Below are 16,046 nucleotides of genomic sequence, written 5' to 3' on the forward strand. Positions count from 1 at the left end.
GGGGGCTGGCCGGTGTGGGAAGGTCAAAGATCATGTGAAAAAATAAAAATTTTGAAATTGAAAATATTTTTTTAAATTGATGCTTTTCCAAAAAAAAATGTAATTTGAAATTGGAGGAGAGCTATGGAAAATGTTTTCCTTAATTTTTGAAGGGAAATCATTTTCGTTAATTTTGAGGAAAATGAGTTGATTTGGAAAACATTTTTCAAAACTTTTGTCCCAACCAAACATGGAAAAATTGGAAAACTTTTTCTGGAAAATGTTTTCCTTCATACCAAACACACTCTTAATAACTATGCATGTGCATATTTTTTTGTTTTTATGTGGATATTATGAGTACTTTAATGATTGAATGTTTATTGAAGTGTTAGTCAATGTGTGGAGGTATCTTATTTCAAAATGTAGGAATTGTTTTGGTTAGAATGATTTGTTATCATCATTGGATATATCATAGTTTACTCCCTTTACTGTATGTTTTTTCTCGCTCTTTTGTTGTCTCCTTACAATTGAATTGATTATTTTTTGTTTGACATGCATATAATGCCACTATGACAAAGATCTCCGTCCTTTTAATGTTTATTTTTATTACTCATTCAATCTTCTAAATATTTTTGACGTAAGATGTGACTATTTTAGTCAATCTTAATTTGAAAAATATGAAACAAAACCTACAAATAAAAGTAATATTTTAAGCTAAAGAACATAAGTGTATTAACATAGATTCGTTGTCCTTCATTCCTCAAGTCATTGTTGAGCGTTCAAATTATCTAAGTTAGACTCATTTTTAATTTTTAATGTTTGAGAAAGTTTTTTTAACATGAGTACAGAATAAAACATTTTAATCTCTGTATACTTTCAGAATGAAACAATCATACATAAATATTCCTAAAAAGTCAAAATGTTACATTGATGAAGAATTCAGAATGGTCTTCTGCAGTTTAATGAAGAATGAATTTCTATAAGGGTTAACCATATTATTTTGTTGTTGTTTCAAATATATTTTTCTCCTTCTATAATTTTGTTTAGAATAACAAAGTAATAATAACGAAAAGTGAGAAACATTTGACCTCAAACAAGTAGATTGTCTCTAAAAATATTTTTTCTGTTGTTGCGGTGTATACTTTTTAACGGACATAACTTATTTTAACTATATTGATTATCAAAGACTTTCACAAAAGTTTTTTTACACAAGGATTTATGATAACCTAAAACTATTAGATTCTATATTTCATGTATAAAAAAAAATTAATGGCTACATAAAAACATGACTCAATTTTAACAAGAAAATTATATCATCAATCATATAATATGATAAATCATGTAAAAGATAAAAATAATTAAATATCAAGATATTTTTAATCATTAATTTTATATTAATAATTTTTGAGATATGAGATAACGTCAAATCATGTAATTTGTCTATAAATTTTCTAAAAACCTACAAAAAGTTACTTTTTTTTCTTATTATAGTCGATCATTGGTAAAGTTGTTCACAAGGTTAGAAAGATTTCTTACGTCCGCAGGTAGACTACCTAGTTGAAGAATAAAGGAAAAATTACAAAGAATGTGACTAATAAATTTAAACAAAGACAAATTTAGAAAAGAGAATAGTAAAAAATAAAAAGGATAAAGCTTCACATTGTACCAATGAAGCCTTTTCATTAGTTTTGGAATCTGGGCTCAAAACTTCTAACCCTTTTTAATGTAAAAAAAAAGGTGAAAAAAAATATGCACAGAGTGAGAATCAAACTCGGCCATTCCTGGCGGAACTTGAACCCCTTATTCATCACGCGATCCTTCTCTTTAATATTTAGGGGTTCATTTTGATTAATATACTCATAAAACCAGAATTAACCTTAAATATACAGTTTAATATTTCGGCGTAGGGGGTTCGAGTGAACCCCCTAGATTGCACATGTATCCGCCCCTGGGTGCGGGATATGGGAAGAGAAATAATTCACATGGATTCAACTCATAACTTTGTAAAACAGAGTAGACAAATCAAACCTCAAGAAATCCGTGTTGTTGTACAAGGAAATTGTTGGTGTTACCAGCTTAAGAAAAAACATAAAATAAAAGAAGAAAAGAGAGACATAATATTAAGTTGAAAGAATAAATGTTTAAATAGAAGGAACTCCTAACATTTTGTAGTACATAATTTAGTAACAGGAAAAAAAACTAGGCACTAATTCTACCAACAACTCAACATGCCTAAAGACTAGGAAACTCAAAACTAAAAACTAAAACTGAAATATTTATATTTAGAAAATAGAAAACAGATCATCAGCCATGTCATCATGCCAACTCAACATCCATTAATAACTCAAGAGGTAGATTTCAACACTTCTCCTTGCATCAAGAGCCGCAAATTCCATGTCCCTTTCCGAAGAACTCAAATTTGCTTGCTGGAAGAGTTTTTGTAAAAATATCAGTCAACTGCTCTTTCGTTCTGCAATATACCAGATTCGCTAAACCATCTATTGCACTTCTCTTAGAAAGTATAGCGTCACATTGAAATGCATGGTCAATGAAAAATTGGATTGTGAGAAATAGCCGTTGCAGCTTTGTTGCCCACACACATGTTAGTGCTTTCCTTCATTTCCAACCCAAAATCGCATAAAATTTTCTTTATCCATAAAGCTTGATTGCCTGGTGCTGTAGCAGCAATGAATTCTGCTGCTGCAATTGATTGAGCAACAATCTCTTGTTTTCTGGAACAACAAGAAAGGTATCCAGCACAAAAAATAAAACCGTACCCAGAAGTACTTTTCATATCATAGTCTATTGTGCCTGTAATATATCTGAGTACTCTTTTTGAAGCTTGTATATGCAATTCACAAGGAGAATTCAAGAATCAGGATAGAACACTTAGATCATACAATATATGTGGTCTTGTTGCTGTAAGATACATCAAACATCCTATCAGCTTCTGCATATCCAGCAGGTTCAAATACTACTACATTTCATCTTTGATAGATACTTGAAAGTGATGTAGTTCCTCGAACGGGAGGATGATAAACTCGCCTTAAAATTGTGCAATTCATTAGCTTTTCTTTCTTGTTTTTCTCCATCCTAATCCGGTTGCTTTTGTTATAAAAATTCCACATATCTGTATACCAAAAAATTTCCATTTTCAGATTGGAAAATTGTATAAGCTTTTGACTGCAAAGCTATAGCCAATAAAATTCTAGGTTCTACCTTCTTGTCAAGTTTATCTGTGTTCAGCTAAGGTATGTGAGAAAAGCATAAGCTACCAAAAAATATTGAGATTTTTTTGTAAAGGTTTGTAAGCATTCCATGCTTCAAAAGGTGTTTGACCAGTCACTGCCTTTGTAGGCAGCAAATTCAACAAAAATACAGCAGTATTAGCTGCCTCTGCCCATAACTCCTTGGGAAGCTCTTTCTCATGCAACATACACCTTGATATCTCCTTGACGGTCGTAATCTTCCTTACGCTTACTCCATTTTGCTGAGGAGTATATTGAGTAGTGCGTTGATGCTCTATTCCAGCAACTTTACAAAAGTTTTTGAACTGATCTGATGTGGACTAAGTCCCATTATCTGATCTGAGCACTTGTAGTTTGCAGCCGCTTTGATTTATACCAAGGCTTTTCATTTCCAAAAAAAACATCAGCAACCTCCGATTTTAATCTTAAGAAGTATATCTAACATCCTTGTTATATCATCAATAGAAATCATGTAGTACCTGTTTCCTTTCAATGATAGTGTTTTTTGGGGACCTTCAAGATCTATATGAATCAGCTGCAATTTTCAGTCGCTCTCCAAATTAATTTTGGGAATGATGATCTCGTCTGCTTACCATGTTGACATGCCTCGCACCTTGGGAGTTTTTGTTCAAGTGAAGGTAAACCTTTTACTAACCCTTTTTTTTGCATATACAAAAGCGCGCTGTGGTGAAAGTGACCCAACCGTTTGTTCCATGTTTCTCCAACACCGGACTTAGTTGGATTCCATTTGTTCTTCATCCATTAGATTTAAAGAAAAACTTTTTCCCTGCATTTTAATCTAAATGGTTCCTCACCACTTGGATAAATGATCAGACACACCTTATCTTCAAAAAGTAATTTGAACCCATTTTCAAGTAACCGTCCAACATTTAATAAATTTTTATCAAGTTCAGAATTTAATAGAACTTCATAAACAAATTTTGTGCCTATATAATCTCAATAGCTACAGTCACTTTCCTTTTGTAGGGAGGTATTCTCTATTTCCAATCCTGACTCTTGATGTTGTTGTTTTATCAAGCCTTTTGAAAAGCTTTTCATCACTAGTCATGTGGTTTGTACAACCACTATCAATAAGACAACTGTCACTTCAAATACTAGATGCAAAACTTGATGCAACAAATAAGTGTTCTTTCTCATGTTGATTTGCAACTTAAGCTTCTCCTTGTTCTTGTTGTTGTCATCCTTTCTCTTTGTAGATGATCTCATCATGCCCAAGTTTTTGATATTTTGGCATCTCATGTACGGCTTTCTCCAGCATTTGAAGTGAGGATGATTCTTCATTTCACAATATTGACATGGGGGAATTTTTCTCCTCTGTTGCTGCCTGAAATGTAACTGCTTCCACTACAAACGAAAACCAGACTATTTTCTGCATAATTCTTCTTCCCTTTGATTTTCTTTTTTTTTTTCAAGGATAGTTTTGCCGATGGTCCTGAAGTGCACCTTCTACCGATCCTTCCTGTCATATTAACCTTCTTTGCTCGTGTACCTACAATGCATTTGGTAATCCTGCCAAAGTTATCCTTGACATATCCTTGGTATTTTCTATGGAAGCAATGGTTGGTTCAAACTTATCAGGTAATGTTACAAGAAGCGTCTCAATAACTCTGCTATCAGGAAGCTCATTTTCCAACATTCTTACCTTTATCACAATGCTAAGAAGCCTGTCTAAGTATTCTTTGACATTTTCAAAATCATTCTTTCTTTATACCTCAAATTCTCAAATGATATTCATAGCTTTCATATTTTTGATTCACTCATCTCTTTGGTATTCTTCTTTTAAAAAATCCCAAATTGCTTTTGCTAATTCCAACGGCATGATTCCGAGAAAAGTTGTAGGTGATAGTGCAGCATATAAGCAAGATTTCGCGTTGGATTTTCTTGTCTTCCTTTACTTGTTAAGCTTGACCTGAGTCATTGTTGGATTGCTTGGTAAAACAGATATTATGTAATCCTCCTCTACTAGTTCCAGAGATTAGTTCTCTCCATATAACATTTGTGGAGAAATAGTAGAAGAACCTGAAGAGTTTTTTGAATTCATGATTCTGATGGCTTTTCAAGGAAACAGGTAGGGACTTTAATGTTGGTCCCCTCATACTACATTCACAAGTCCCTTAATAAGAGGGCTCTGATATCAATTTTTTGGTGTTAACCGCTAAAGAATAAACATACGACAGAAGAAGAAAAAGAGAGATATTACAATAAGTTGAAAGAAGAAATGTTTAAATAGAAGGAACTCCTAACAATATGTAGTAAATAATGTAGTAACTACAAAAACAGAATCTTTCTAATAAGTAGGCACTAAGTCTACCAACAACTCTACATGACTAAAGACTAGGAAACTCAAAGATGAAAAACTAAAACAGGAATGTATATCCTCTAAAAACAAAAAATACAGCAGCAACCATGTCATCAAGTCAACTCAACATCTATTAACAACTCATGAGGCTGATTGTAACAGAAATAAAGTCAGTAAACTCTTTTATCTTTATCTTGGTTATACTTTTTTAAATCTAATATGATAAACATTTTTTAATGATTTCTATTGTCATCACAAGAATTCATTCTTTATCTTTATCTTTATTTTTGTTAGTAAATTATCTATTGTTTTTTGACAGCCATTGTGTACTTGAAATGAGCATTTACTTAAGTCTTCAAATGCAAAATTATCAAAAACAAATAGTCTCTCATTTAACAATTATCTAAATCGTGTTTGATGATACATATTTCATATTAAGTTCAAAGCAGGTAACGTACTCATTGTCCTTCAATTTGTGTAACAAATTTTGCTCTCTTAATTTTTGTAGTTAACATGGTATTTTTTCGTTTTACTAAAATTCAGGGTTCCAAAAATGTGAAAGTAGTGGTGGTAGAAGGAAAGCAATAAAGGGTGTGAACTTGAGCACCAATAAATTTCAGGGTGGTTGCAATAGACGGCAAGTTTCATATGAGTGGAGATTTTTAGCTATTCTCTAGGGAGCTTAGATGATTCTCTTGGAAGCAACATCCGTTAAAATTTATACTATCAAAATTTTAAGCTGAGAAACTTGTATTTTTTTCTGAATATAAATGGGAGTAATATTAAAGAATTTGGTTTGAATTTGTAGGTTCATTACTCGATTCTGCAATTTCATGTGTTATGCTTTATTGCAACTATGTGAAAGAAAATCTTACAAGAAGTTATTTTGTTTACTTCTAGTATTGTAGAAGTGTCAAGAAGTTGGATTGCAAATGCTTCAAACGTATTCTAAACTTCAACGGTTCACGAAATCTCGAGACTTTGGTGCTTCAGAATTGCTCAAGTTTGAAGAAGATCTATCCATCAACAGGAAAATTGGATAGACTAAATGGTCTGTCTTTGTATTGTTGCAAAAAGATTATGGGTCTTCTTAGCAGCACATGCCAGATAAAATCCCTTGAATACTTGGACATTAGTTATTATTCATCTTTACAAACACTGCTAGCTGACATTGGAGATATGCAGAGTCTAAGGCATCTTCTTGCATGTGATACCAGTATAAAACAATTGTCTGTTGAAATGCCAAGAAGACCAAATTTAGAATCCTTTCGATGAACGTTCCACAAGATTATATATATAGAGATATTGGGAGTTTATATAACTTAATTTCTCTAGATTTGAGCGGCAACAATTTTCTCTATCTACCATTTGGTTTTTTGAAGTTATCATTGTTGATTTTCTTGTGTTTGAATGATTTTAAAAATCTTCAAACACTGTCGTCAATATTGAATTTAGAGTACCTTGAAATTCTTGAACTTAGAAACTGCCAAAAATTGGTCATTACAATGTTGACAACCTTCCTTCAATTTAGAAGATCGACATGATTAATTGTACTTCTCTGCAGATTCAATTTGATGAAGGCTTCTTTAGTGCCCCTGCTCTATCGATTCCATCTAAGAAAAATATGAGTATGAGGTTAGTCCTCTCTCTCTATCTCGCTCGTATCACATTATTAATTATCTAGTTGTAATATCTCACAATGCTAGAAATCGTTAGGAAGAAGCTTAGAACTGGAAATAGGCATTTTTGGAAATTAAATGGATATTTACTTAAGTTATAAAAAATGAGTTTTTGGTCAACTTCAACCGGTCATAACTCCTACCTCAGGATGAGTTAGGTGTATTTTAAGATATGCTTTGTATGAGTAAGTTATACCCTTTGTAAGTTGGTCTGTTCGGTTAAAGAATTGGCCAATCTGGATTTTAGAAGGGTAGGTTGATCTTTTCCTAAAATCATGAGGCATTTCCTATCACAAATCATAATCCTTGAATTCATAATTCAAATCAAGGATAACGAAGGGTCAATTTAAAGTAAAGTCAAGAGTCAAGTCAATAAAAGTTTATCCATGATTTCAAAGTTCTTTTACAAATGTTTTAACTTTGTTTTAACACTTAAAGTTCACGATGAGTTAAGCAAAGAGTTCAAGATTTGAAGTTCATTTCTTCAAAAGTATACGGGGACTAAATATTCCGACGGATTAAAAACGTTCACATTTAAATAAGAATGGAAACTGAGATTTCCAAAGAGCCTTTGGGCTAGTTTTAAGAGAAGAGTAATCGCTTTCTAATGAAGAAAGAGAGGAAACATTGATTTCCAATGTAGGCTTTGAGCTAATTTTTGAGAAATAATCTCAAATTGTAGAAGGAAGTATGTTTCTAAATATAAGAGCTAATATTATATATATTTTTTGGAGTAGTATTGAACACCGATATGAGGAAGAGTTCAGACAACTCACAGCCCCCATAAACCATCTAGACACCATGGATAGAAAAGGGTCAATACTTTTAAGATGATTCCTTTAGTGCTTTATTGCATACACGAGTGAATCTACTTAGTAGTTTAGGTTCTATACTAATGGAAAGGTATAAAAAGTCCCTGGAAGCATGAGGCAAAATGATGTATCATCACAAATGCTCTTATGTGATGGTTCTCGATTAGAGAAACTGCTACATAATTTAATTGTATTTTATATACACACATACATCTCAGAGTTATATTGTATCTTTGCATACATATAGAGTCAATATCATGTTTTAACTAACTTTACTTGATATTGCACTTGTTTTAAATTCCTCTATAATGAGTTTAGTCTTGTAGAGTTGATTTGACCCAAGTAAGTTGTTCAAATTTCCATTCAAGCCTATGTTTGTATGTTAGCATTCCAACTCGCATACTCGTACATTCAATGTACTGATTTCAGTTTTAATGCATCATATTATGATGCAGATACAGGTAGCTAGGATTGACATCCAATGAGTTGTTCAGAGTTAGTTGGTGAGCCTCCTTGTATTCCGGATGATCCATTTCATTGCTTTCAGTATTAGTTTTACTTTCATTAGGGTGTTGTAGGGCTTGTCCCAACATCCATCTCAGTTTTTTTTAGAGACTTCATGGAAAGATAATATTAGTTGTTTAGTCTTATTAATTTCAGTTGTATAGTTTAAGACTTGAGTTACAATTTTTGGCTAAGATATTATTTTTTTAAGTTATTACATGAACTTATCATTGTTGAGTTTAAGTCTTCAGCTGAGTAAGTAAGTCAGACCAAGGGTTTGCTTGGGGCCAACAATGGTTCTCGAGTGCCAGTCCCGCCCAAGGTGTAGACTCGGAGTGTGACACTAATTATGTCTTTGTGTAATGAAGCAGGGGTTATGAACACATCTCTAAAGCAATGAAATTACATCACTATGACCATGTAACAGAATTATAAGTTCTTAGGAATGGTTCTCTGGTTTGTTTGTGACTTTAAAGTTTTATCCCATTATGGACTCATCGTTGTTATTGTATCGAACAACAAGCCTTTATTTTTTGAGTGGACTAGGTATATATGATAATATCCCACTTTGGACGCTTCATTGTATGTTGTTTGAATTTGAATTGTGTTTGTTTTGAAACAACCGACAAATTTATTTCACTAACTCGTAATTGGATTTACAAAGAAATTTAAGAACAAAAATAGAAATTGAAGAAAACAAGTAGAAGAAAGCGATGAGAAGCAGAACTCATAGAAAGGGGATGAGAGGACTAAACATGTTTCTCAAAAATTTGCATAATCTCAAAATCACATATGACTATCCTTTTTGATGGAACCGTTTCTTTACTACTACTTAGCCCAGATTCCAAATTAACCTGATCCTATTGCTCGTTCTCAGCCCAATAATTCTTGTCAGATCAATAACGACTTATATGGCATTAGTATCTATATTTGGATGGACATGATTCATAACCAAAATGGTGTTGAAGCTATTGCAGCTTAGTTTGGAGTAAAATAGTGTTTTTTCAATGGACATACTTATGACATGACTCAATGCACAACAACAACATGGTGACAAAGGAACACACTTTCTACCTGAATCTGAAGCACATTGTTGACACATCATTAACTACAAGAAGAGGGTTGGAATCCAAATCACTCACCGCTACAGAGAAGGAAACCAAGTAGCTGATTTTCTTGTTGTCTTTTTCATTCTAACGACACAGGTAGACACTAATACTAGTGTGCCTACTATACTCAAACATAGAGGAACAACAACCTATAGATCATAGAGGCAAAACGAGTTGGTACATAAGAGAAATTAAGGAGACACAGGATTGTCTGAAGTATGTCAATGCGGCTACAAGTGTGTTCCTTCCGATCCGATCCTTCCATCACCACCTATAACTAGAGGTTGTCATTTGAGGTGTAGCCAAGAAAGAAAGTAAGCAAAAAAGTACACATTGGTACTCAGGACAAAAACTCAACCTAGATCTCAAGTAAATATATTGTTTGATATTTAATTTTTGAGACTTTTCGTGGTTTAGCCCTAAGCCCAACAACTTGGCTCGCGTCTGGGTTATCCGTGTTCACAACATATAATTCCATCCACATATGGATACAACATATATATACTACTCCCACACTTTAATAATCAGGAAGGCATGACATTGTAACATGACAAAGAACAAAAACAATTATTAGAGAAAATCAAACAAATAAAAAGTCTCAAATAAGTGTATTAATATGAAATATGATTGCAGCAACACATATCACACAGTCTTGAGATTTTAGAAGTCACAAAAAAGGGAACACATCATCCTTCAAAACCATCAATTGCCTTCGTTTTGAAATCTTCAAAACAAACAAACAAAATGAAATTAAACAATCACAAATCAGAGCAACCCAATTCTTCTTTGATTCTTAAAATTGTGGCGCTCAAAACACCATGAACAGAACCCACTACCTCCATTTTTTGCTGCCTGGAGGTTGGATTATTATTACCACAAATCATTATTTGAAATGTCACTGTCAAAATTGAACCATTTTGTGCATTTGCAGTGTTGTCCCTATTCGAGGAGAGACGACCATCGGGACTTATGATGATACCAGAGGGCAAAATGGGAACTTTCGTTGCATCACCTCCATTGACAATTCAATTGATTGCTAGTAAATCTATGGGTGCATAGACTAAAAATGCTCCCATTTCATCAATACTCGTCTCTTCAAGCACTAACATTTCCTTATTCTTATTATAAGGCTGTTTATGCATTACAATAATTAAGAAATATAAGGGTAAATACTATAAATGAATAAGTGACGATAAGTTATGTTGCTAAACAATAAAAAATTCACAAGCAAAACCTATTTAATAATGAATTATAAAAGGATTATAAGTAATCTTGTTAGCTATAGGGCTATAGGTCATTTAACAACAGATTTACGAGGAATTTCATAGCTAAGTCTTGTTCTTATTCATAGTGAAATATATTTAGCATGATCAGTTTACCTAAAAGATAGTTAAAGATAATTATTGGATCACCCCAAAAGCCAAGTGAAATTATAAATATAGAAATGAGACAAACCACAACTTGCTATAAATGGCTAAGCTATGATCAGTGTATGTAAATTAAACATGAGAAAATTAGTTTTTGTTGTGTGTGTGTTGTGATTGTTAATTGACTACGAGTCGAAACTAAAATTGAATCGTAGAAAATTCCTTTTGATTCAATAATTAAAGAACAAAAAGTCAAAAGGAAAAAAAAGATACAAGTTTGGAAATTTTGGTATTTTTGCATGAGAAAAAAGATAAATCCAATCATACGTAATATTATTTGATTCTTAAAAAATGTCATCATTACATGATAATTTAGGCAGAAATATCTAATTATAAATAAGTAAATATGACAAATACCTGAATAATCGTAATGTTGTTTCCCGGAAAAGTTCCTGTTAGTACTCGATCTAACTCAATCACATTATTTCCACCGGTCAAAATATCCCACTAAAAAAAACCAAATGATAAACAGTATCATAATTTAATTAACAAAAATAATTTTTGTGGGATGATTACTATTTAAGATCACGTATTTAAAACAATATATGTACAATCAATTCCAAGACTAGCAAAACATGTAGATAATATAATACGTTTATTTTTCAAATGATTCATATCGTCAAGTGCACCCATTCCAAATTTCAGTCCAATNAGGATCTTCCGCATTTTATTTACTATTCAAAATTTATATACTGGTAAACGTTGGGGTATAGATTTGTTGGTTCGCTCACATAGGAGGATAAGTGTGGGTGCCACTCGCGGCTCGTTTTGGGTCGTGACATCAGGTTACTAATTTGGTATTTATTTTTTAAATATTGGCTTATTAGGTAAACTATTAACTCATCAATACTATAGTAATTTACAACTTTACCATACATAAATATTATATATTAATCCTGATACACTACTTATTATTTTTGCCCTTTAGCCTTCCATTCACACTTCATAGTGACTTTGAGTTCATAATTTCACATTATATAAAACGTCTAAACCTAAAATAAGAATCTTAGTCCTCTTACTCTGTGTGTAAGAATTGTATAATTTTTGTATGTTAGTTATTATTGTTTTATATTTTATCTGTATTTGTACAATTACATTATTATTTTATCGCATCAAATTATTGGAGAAAAGTTATATATTTTAAAATCATTCTTATTGGTTAAACTGAAAATTGAACTTTTAAGGACCAAAATCGATTAAAAATATCTTATTGGTTTGATTTTTGTTTAGCATACTTAAAAACCAATAAACATAACCTATAATATATCAAACGAACCGAGCTGACATATGCTAACTCTGGTATCCAGGGAACATAATATTAACAAATCAATCATATTCCAGACTTTAACTAATTGTTTTAAAAAATTCTTAACACTGAACTCATTATATTTTATTATTAACATTATGATATTTATTGAAATAATTGAGAGTTTTACATAAAAATCTATACATGAATTGAAAAGTAAATTTCTATATGGGTATTTTTAGGGGTCATTTGGTTAACAAGATATACAAGGATTGAAAATGTAAAAATTTCTTATTTTCTTAGATGTTTGGGTCATTGCATTAAAAGTTGAATGTCAATGCAAAGATATATACGATCATTCCTTTTTATGACAATCATTCCCTATAACAATATTTCACCTATTATATACTTTAACAACTATATATTATTTGTAATTGTACAATGTGGATCATGTAGAGGGTAGAATATACACAAATCGTACCCTTATATCTTGAACGTGAGAGACTATTTTAGAAATACCCTCGGCCAATTCAATGTAGAATCAAAGTTTTATTCGGAACAACATAAATTTTATGTTATATTATTATGTTCTCTATAATAACATTTCGCTATAAAAACAAAAAAAATTCTAAACAATTTTCATTATTATAAAGTGGTTCGACACATACCTGATTTCTTGTCTTGTCATCATTGAAGAAACTGAAGACATCTTGGAATGAAAGAGGAATCCATAGAGAAGTAGTTGCAATGGCAATAAAGCCTTTTGGTTGGATAGTTTCTTCATTTTTTCTTATTGAAATCCTATCTCCGCGGTTTAATTGTGGTGAGATTGAAAAATCTCCATGGTTGTCTGTCATGCTTAGAATTTCAAAAAAACTCTTAACCATCCTTTGAGATACTTGTATCGTATTTTTTAGCCCTTCTGGGTCATGAAACACTGAAAGTAAAATGAAATTTAAATATTACAATAACATATATATCTAGTATAATTCCACAAGTTACGTCTGCAAAGGGTGGTCATATCTTGAGAAGGTAGAGGGATTGTTTTTGATAGATCCTCATTCAAGTAAAGTATATCCAAGTTCAGTTATGAAAAGCAAATACATAAGGATATAAAGGAGACAACATGTAATAGTAAAGTAGAAATAAAATATTAGGAAAGTAATTATAACAATATTAATAATGAAACAAGACAAGTGTGTCTTTTTTGTTTTTTGGAAATTTTTTTTTTTTAGGAAATCTATTTTTATTTTCATATTTTGCTTTAAAATTACTAAATATATTTTCTAAAAAAAAATAAACTTCTATTGAAGATTGATAAAAAAAAATATTAACATATTGGAAAGTATTTTGATAATATTTTTACATGTTAAAGTCGTTAAAGCATTGATATAATACTCAAAGTTGAGATGATTGTAAAGAAAAATGACTTTACACGGAAAATGAGAGAAATGGTCATTTTTCCTGCTCCTTTGATTGGAATTTATTTTCTCTATAAATTATTTCTTGGCCAATAAATAAACATCAACAAAATAAACAATTTTTTAATGGTTTAAATCATACCAAACACACCCCTTAAGGAAATACCAAAAGTTTGAAATGGAGATGTTTCAAATTAAAAATTGAGAAAATTGTCAATAAAAATGACTTACGAAATTAAAAGAGTGATCATGTTCCGAGCCCATTAAAACAACAAAAAATTCACTAGTCGAACGTGGTTAAAATACATATTATATATATACCTCAAAGATTAAAAAATATTGAAAGGTCATATTTCAAACATATAATCAAAGAAAAGAGATGGATCTGGAACCCCTTCAAGATTTTTATGTTTTTAAGTAAAGCTGCCTTGAATTGATGAAAAAATTACAATTGATTCTTTTCTCACCTTATAAATTAAAATTCAAAAAGGTAGTCAATAAATAAAGGGAATATAAAATCAAACCTCCTTTGGAATCATTCCTGTAAGGGTATGTTGAACCCATTTGAAAATTAAATCTCTCACACATCCTTTGAAGTGTAACAATCCATCTTTTAGCTCTGTATGCTTCACGATCACACAACAAATCTCTAAAGATATGATTAACCTCATATTTTTCATATACTTGAACATGTTCCACCCAAGTAACCTGCAAGAGCAAAAATAATCAAGAAACAAGAACAAAAATAATTAACTTAGTTGGAAATAATAAGGAAAGCGTGTTTGAAATTTGTGTTTTTTAGCAATGGATGTCATAAGGCAAGAATTGAAAAGGACCATATGAGGAGAAAGAATAATCCTCGCTCTTTTGATTCAAACATCAGCGACATGAACAACAGTGTATAGGCCGGAGTTCAACATAAAAATGAAGACTAACAACTCTAATAGCATGTTAAAAGGATAGTTATTGAATCTAACTCAATCCTAAAATAAAACTTATCAGGTTATGGGGGATTTTCCAAGGTTATCCACAAACGAAAGATTATTTTCTAAAACAATATGGGGACATTTATATAGCCCCCCATGCAAGTCCGAAAGCTGATCATTTGGAGAATAAATTAAAAACATAACATGACGACCCAAAATTAGGTAAATCGAGAATAAAGATAGTTTGACTCTTATATAATATTAGAAACAATAGACATCATGAATTAGGCATAAGGACGAGTAAATTTGTACCTATTTAAATGACCATTTGAAAAATAAGCTACATAAATATAGTGATATGTATGTTACTGTAACGACCTGTTTAGTCGTTTTGAGCAGTAGAGTTTATTCTGGTAATAACTGTCAGGGTCGACGGATCCCACGACGGACCGTCGTGGCCACGACGGACCGTCGAGGGGGTCTCGTTCCAAAACACTTAGATTCTGAAAATTTGGGTACTGAGATCGACTCTCTGAACTTCACGACGGAATAGCAGGACGGACCGTCATTGGCACGACGGACCGTCACAAATCTTTCCATAGAATTAACTCTCTGAACTTTGTGACGGACCTGCAGGACGGACCGTCACAGTCATGACGGACCGTCACAGGCTGCGTAACCCTGACTGGGTCGAAATTCTACTAATGTTTTTAAAGGGGCGTTTTGGACTATTCATGCTTATAATTATAAAGTTAGTGGGTTAGTGTTAATAATTCAATTACTTGGGGGTTAAAGGAGATAACCTTGAAATAAATAGTGGGTTACTTTTATAATCTTTTATACTTAATTATTTGATAATTAGGGTAAAAAGAAAAAGGGTTTGAATAAGAAAAATAGAAAGAATAGAGAGAGAGGGAGAAACGAACGAGAGAAGGGAGAACGAAGAGGAAAGCAAAGATTTTGAGGAGTAGCTTGCATGATCACGAATTCTTCGTTGGAGGTAGGTTATGGTTTATGCTATTTCATACTAAACTCTTAATAGCGAATGATATGTGTTGGGTAGTATTGTAAAGTCTCCTATATGCTTAATTGTGTGCATGCATGATGTGATTATATAATTGTGATGAATTAGCATGATGAGGCTGTTGAATCTTAAAACCTTAAAACCACTTTGTTAATGATGATGCCTTGGTATAAAAGAAGGCTTGATGAACTAAAAGAATGAGGGTGATGGATCGGTTGTCACGAACCGACACGTAGTAGTAGGGGATCGGGTGTCACGTTCCGACACCTGGATAGTAATGGATCGGGTGTCACGTTCCGACACCAGGATAGTAGATGGATCAGAGTGTCACGTTCCGACACCAGGATAGTA

General features: G+C 32.1%; 1 pseudogene; it reads right to left on the reverse strand.

The window, feature by feature from the left end:
- Positions 1–10,236: 10,236 nt before the first annotated feature.
- LOC107030218 lies at positions 10,237–13,257 on the reverse strand (annotated as a pseudogene).
- Positions 13,258–16,046: the final 2,789 nt, after the last annotated feature.

This window comes from Solanum pennellii, chromosome 9 (genome assembly GCF_001406875.1).
Source record: "Solanum pennellii chromosome 9, SPENNV200".
In the NCBI taxonomy this organism is placed as follows: Eukaryota; Viridiplantae; Streptophyta; class Magnoliopsida; order Solanales; family Solanaceae; genus Solanum; species Solanum pennellii.